Source organism: Triticum aestivum, chromosome 2B (assembly GCF_018294505.1).
Source record: "Triticum aestivum cultivar Chinese Spring chromosome 2B, IWGSC CS RefSeq v2.1, whole genome shotgun sequence".
NCBI classification, from domain to species: Eukaryota; Viridiplantae; Streptophyta; class Magnoliopsida; order Poales; family Poaceae; genus Triticum; species Triticum aestivum.
This window is the reverse complement of record NC_057798.1, coordinates 763,889,088-763,894,601: the sequence shown is the minus strand read 5'-3', so window position 1 is coordinate 763,894,601 and position 5,514 is coordinate 763,889,088.

Here is a 5,514-nt window from a genome sequence, read left to right as displayed (position 1 = left end):
TTCCGTCGCCAAAACCTTTTGTACCCGTGAGATCCCATCTAGGGGCCTTTTCTGGCGTCCTGTTGGAGGGGGATTCGATCACGTAGGGCTTCTTCATCAACACCATTGCCTCTCCGATGAAGCGTGAGTAGTTTACCACAGACCTACGTGTCGGGTGGTAGGTGCGACATATGCCAACGGGTGGCTTATCATTGTGGGAGCCAGTAAGACATCGTTGGTGCCTAGAAACGTGATGAGGCGAAGACATGCACGCCGGCGGATCTTACCCAGGTTTGGGGCTCTCCGTGGAGATAACACCCCTAGTCCTGCTTTGCGGGGTCTTCGCATGATCACTAGATCAACAAGTGGCTACAAGAAGCTCCTTGAGCTGTTCGGTGTGAGGAGGAAGAAGGGCAAGGCTAGCTCTCTTCTCTCCTTAGAGTAGTGTCTAAAACTATCTGAGTTTAACCCTTTGCATGGCTGCCCTGGAGGGTTTATGTAGGCCTACCCCCCAGGGGTACAATGGTAATCTGGCTGGGCATGGGCCCTAGCCGTCAGTGTCTACAGTTGCCGGCTTCTCCGCCGGCCGCTGGGGCCCATCGACTGGTGGGTCCCGCCGGCTGCCGGCCTCTTGGCCGACAGGCAGGTCCCACCGCTTGGGGTCCTTGTCGAGGGCTAGTTACTATTGCCTCGCCTTTGATGACGAGGGCTTTGTCGAGGTAAGCATGGCTACAGTGCCACCGCCGGGTGGGCTCTCACTGTAGCCTTACATCATCTTGTCTCCTTAATGGCACTCGTGCTTCGAGGAGGGGAGCAAGCCGGCTACCGGAAGCCGACCGCATCCCAGGCCGACTTGGGTAGGCATGGCCGCCTTCGGGCGTCTCTCTGACCGAAGGGGCCCGCCGCCTGCGGGCCGTACTGTCGCGTGGAGGGCGTCATGGTCAGCATGGCAACAGTGCCGCGCCGGACGGGTGATGGCTACCCCGTACAGCATATTGTGGCCATGCTTGCTCCGGGATTCGGGGGTGGCAGGCTACACTGTTGCCACGCCCTGTCCCATCATTGTTTTGGGGGTGCAGACTTCGAGGGCACGATCTTGGCCGCCTGCCGGGGGCCGGCTTCTTGGAGTCGGTCTTTTCGTGGCCGGCTTCTTGTAGTCGGCCTTATCATGGCCTCCTCCATGAGAGTTTAGGGCTGGGCCGCCCTCCGATAGTCGGCCTATGAGACAGTCGGCCGGGGGATGGCGGCCCCATGCCTTGGGTGCTTGAAGGCTTGATCAGCCTGTTATTTTTTCGAAGGGCCAAGGGGAGCCGGCTAGGCTTCTCCGACCAGTGCATAAACTCGGGATTGTTGGAGGCGACCGCGTTGACTTCTTGCTGCTGTCGGCGCCAGGTGCGCCGGTCTTCAGTCTGGCTTGTAAAGATGATGTAGGCGGCATGTTCATCGGGGAACTCATCTTGAATAGCCCCGACCGCTGGCCGAGAGGCCGGCTGCTGAGGGGCTGGAGGCGGCTGGCCAACAGGCGGAGGCGGCACCAGCCCTTCGCCCTTGGAGATTCATGCGAGCCAATGGCATTTCCGAGTCGTGTGGTTGGACGGCTTCGCACCGCTGGGGAACTTGCAGGGGGCATCAAGGGTTTGCTCATAGGAGAAAGTCGGCTGCCAAGCCGACCTGCCGCCGTTCTGCTTCTTGGGCGCGGGCCGCCCTTCAGGCTGTTCGTCTTCGATCGTGGTCACCTGCCGACTGGTGGAAGGCGGCATAGGGGCCTTGCGCTTGTGGTCGCTCTAGTATGGGCGTCGACTCGAGTCTCCAGCCGACGTCTTGGGAGCCAGAGCTAGCACCTTCCCGGAGGCGTCTACTCGGAGCTCGGTCTTCATTGAAGAGTCGGCCGTGGCGTACTTGTTTGCTATGATCAGCAGCTCGCCGACGGTAGTCGGCTCGTCACAGAGGAGTCGGTGCTTGAGAAGGGTTCCTTCTCGGCATCCGGAGGTGAAGTATTCTATGGCTTGAACCTCGTGCACCCCCTCGCCAGAATTGCGGAGCTCGGCCCAACGCGTGAGGTAGTCGCGTGTTGATTCATTGGGCCCTTGAACACACAGGGAGAGCTGACGAGGCTTGGGAGGCCACGTGTATGTGCTGGTGAAGTTGCGGATGAAGACTTCTGTGAAGTCTAGCCAGCTATTGACGCTGTAAGGCTTGAGGCTGTTGAGCTAGGTGTGTGCCGTGCCTTGGAGCATGAGGGGGACATACTTCACGGTAACACGCTGTTGCCGCTTGCTATGCGAACTACGTTGGAGTAATTGATCAGCCAATCTTCCGGCTTCATGGAGCCGTTGTACTTGGGCGTGTCTCTCGGGAGTGAGAACCCTTTGGGGAAGGGCTCGTCGCAGATGCAGGGGCCGAAGCAGGGCATCATTCTCGCCGACTCCTTCTCGGTGGCCTAGTCGGCCGCTAAGAGTCGGATGCGTGACAGGCGGCAGGGTGGGATATCTCTCCCCACGAGGCGAAGGAGGAGGTGGATTGCCTCGTCGTTCCACAGCTCGAGGGCGGTCTTCAGCGTCGCGCTCGATGGTGAGAGTCCGACTGCGGCTAGCAGCCGGCTCCTTTTCTTGTCTTGCATGGGTGCCGCCAGCAGTCGGTGTCCGGGACATCGCACCATGCTCTCGGCATGGGGGAGGACTTCCAACGCGGGCGTTGGCGTCATGCCGCTCTGCGGCTGCGTCGATCAACTGCTGGATGCGTCATGTCATGTAAGGGAGCTCGTCGGCCCCTAGTCAATTCAGCTCGTCCACGGCCGCCTGGGCGGCACGTAGGTTCTCGAGTGGCATGGCGTAGACTGGGTGGTCTGCTCCCAGCATGCTGGCGATGGCCACGCCGTGCTTCTTGATGATGTCGGCTCGGCTCGGCCGCCAGGAGGCGGCGTATCGAAGGCGGCGCGGTCAACTTTGCGCTGGTGAGCCTCAGTGAGGCGTCTCATGGAGGCTATGTTTTGGCCCTCCGCAAGGAGGGCGAGGCGGCGTGCCTCCAGCATCTCGGCATCGGCGTTGGCCGGGATGGGGGCGGACAAGTCGTGCAGCGCCACTTGCAGGGCGTCATGGGCGTTCTCACCGGAGGTGGCGCCGTGGCTGATGACTAGTACCTCGGTGACGGTGCTACCGCCGCTGTCGGCCCGAGGGGAGGGTCGTCGAAGATTATCACGTTGGTGTGGAAGGCGTCAAGTGATGTCGTGTCGGAGTCGACAAGCATCGGGTTGGTGGAGCCAACCAACTCCAAATCCACGATAGGCTCGCTGGAGATGTAGAGTTGGTCGAGGAGGCTGACAAGGCGGCTCTCGGGGCAGCTCGTGCCCGTTTCGGATGCGGGCTCGTTGGAGATGCGGGCCATGCCAAGAAGATCGGCGAGGCAGCTCGCTGCGCAGGCGTCGTCGACGCCTTGCAGTGCGTCAGGGAAAGCACCATCGGGCGTGCCGGGCTGGCTACGCTCGCTGGGAAGGAAAAGGGTTCCCGTCCAGAGCAGGTCTTCGGACGACGGTGCACCTGGCCCCATGGTGGGCGCCAAATGTCGGGTAGTAGGTGCGACATATGCCAACCGGTGGCTTATCATTGTGGGAGCTAGTAAGACATCGCCGGTGCCTGGAAACGGGATGAGGCGAAGACATGCACGCCGGCGGATCTTACCCAGGTTTGGGGCTCTCCGTGGAGATAACACCCCTAGTCCTGCTTTGCGGGGTCTCCGCATGATCACTAGATCAACAAGTGGCTACAAGAGGCTCCTTGAGCTGTTCGGTGTGAGGAGGAAGAAGGGCAAGGCTAGCTCTCTTCTCTCCTTAGAGTAGTGTCTAAAACTATCTGAGATCAACCCTTTGCATGGGTGCCCTGGGGGGTTTATCTAGGCCTACCCCCAGGGGTACAATGGTAATCCGGCTGGGCGTGGGCCCAAGCCGTCAGTGTCTACGGTTGCCGGCTTCTCCGCCGGCCACTGGCGCCCGCCGACTGGTGGGTCCCGCCAGCTGCCGGCCTCTTGGCCGACAGGCAGATCCGACCGCTTGGGGGTCTTGTCGGGGGCTAGTTACTGTTGCCTCGCCTTTGATGACGAGGGCTTTGTCGAGGTAAGCATGGCTATAGTGCCACTGCCGGTGGACTCTCACTTTAGCCTTACCTCGTCTTGTCTCCTTAATGGCGCTCGTGCTTCGAGGAGGAGAGCAAGCCGGCTACCGAAAGCTGGCCGCATGCCAGGCCGACTAGGGGAGGCATAGCCGCCTTCGGCCGTCTCTATGACCGAAGGGGCCTGCCGCCTGCGGGCCGTACTGTCAGCCCGTCGTGGAGGGCGTCATGGTCAGCATGGCAACAGTGTCGCACCGGACGGGTGATGGCTACCCCGTACGGCGTACTGTGGCCATGCGTGCTCCGGGATTCGGTGGCAGGCTTCATGGTTGCCACACGCTGTCCCATCATCGTTATGGGGGTGCAGACTTCGAGGGCACGATCTTGGCCGCCTGCCGGGGGCCGGCTTCTTGGAGTCGGTCTTTTCGTGGCTGGCTTCTTGGAGTCGGCCTTATCATGGCCTCCTCCATGAGAGTTTAGGGTTGGGCCGCCCTCTGATAGTCGGCCTGCGAGACAGCCAGCCGGGGGAAGGCGGCCCCATGGCTTTGCTGCTTGAATGCTTGATCAGCCTGTTATTTTTCGAAGGGCCAAGGGGAGCCGGCTAGGCTACCCGTGGTCATTTACTCCGACACTATGGGTCCATAGCTAGTAGCTAGATGGTTCTTATCTCTCTTTGATTGTCAATACCATGTTCTCCTCGATGTTCTTGGAGATCTATTCGATGTAATATTCTTTTGCGGTGTGTTTGCCGAGATCCGATTAATTGTGGATTTATGATCAGATTATCTATGAATTTTATTTGGTTCCTCTCTGAATTCTTCTATGCATGATTTGATATCTTTGCAAGTCTCTTCGAATTATTGGTTGAGTTTGGCCTACTGGATTGATCTTTCTTGCAATGGGAGAAGTTCTTAGCTTTGGGTTCAATCATGCGGTGTCCTTTCCTAGTGACAGTAGGGACAGCAAGGCACGTATTGTATTGTTGCCATCGAGGATAAAAAGATGGGGTTTTCATCATATTGCTTGAGTTAATTCCTCTACATCATGTCATCTTACTTAATGTGTTACTCTGTTCTTCATGAACTTAATACTCTAGATACAGGTAGGAGTCGGTCGATGTGGGGAGTAATAGTAGTAGATGCAGAATCATTTTGGTCTACTTGACACGGACGTGATGCCTATGTTCATGATCATTGCCTTAGATATCGCCATACCTTTGCACTTTTCTATCAATTGCTCGGTAGTAATTTGTTCACTCACCGTAATATTTGCTATCTTGAGAAAAGCCACTAGTGAAACCTATGGCCATCGCGTCTCTGTTCCATTATATTGAATCTCTTTTATGTCTTACAAGTTTCTGATCTACTATTTTGCAATCTTTTACTTTCCGATCTATAAACTAAAAATACCAAAAATATTTACTTTACCGTTT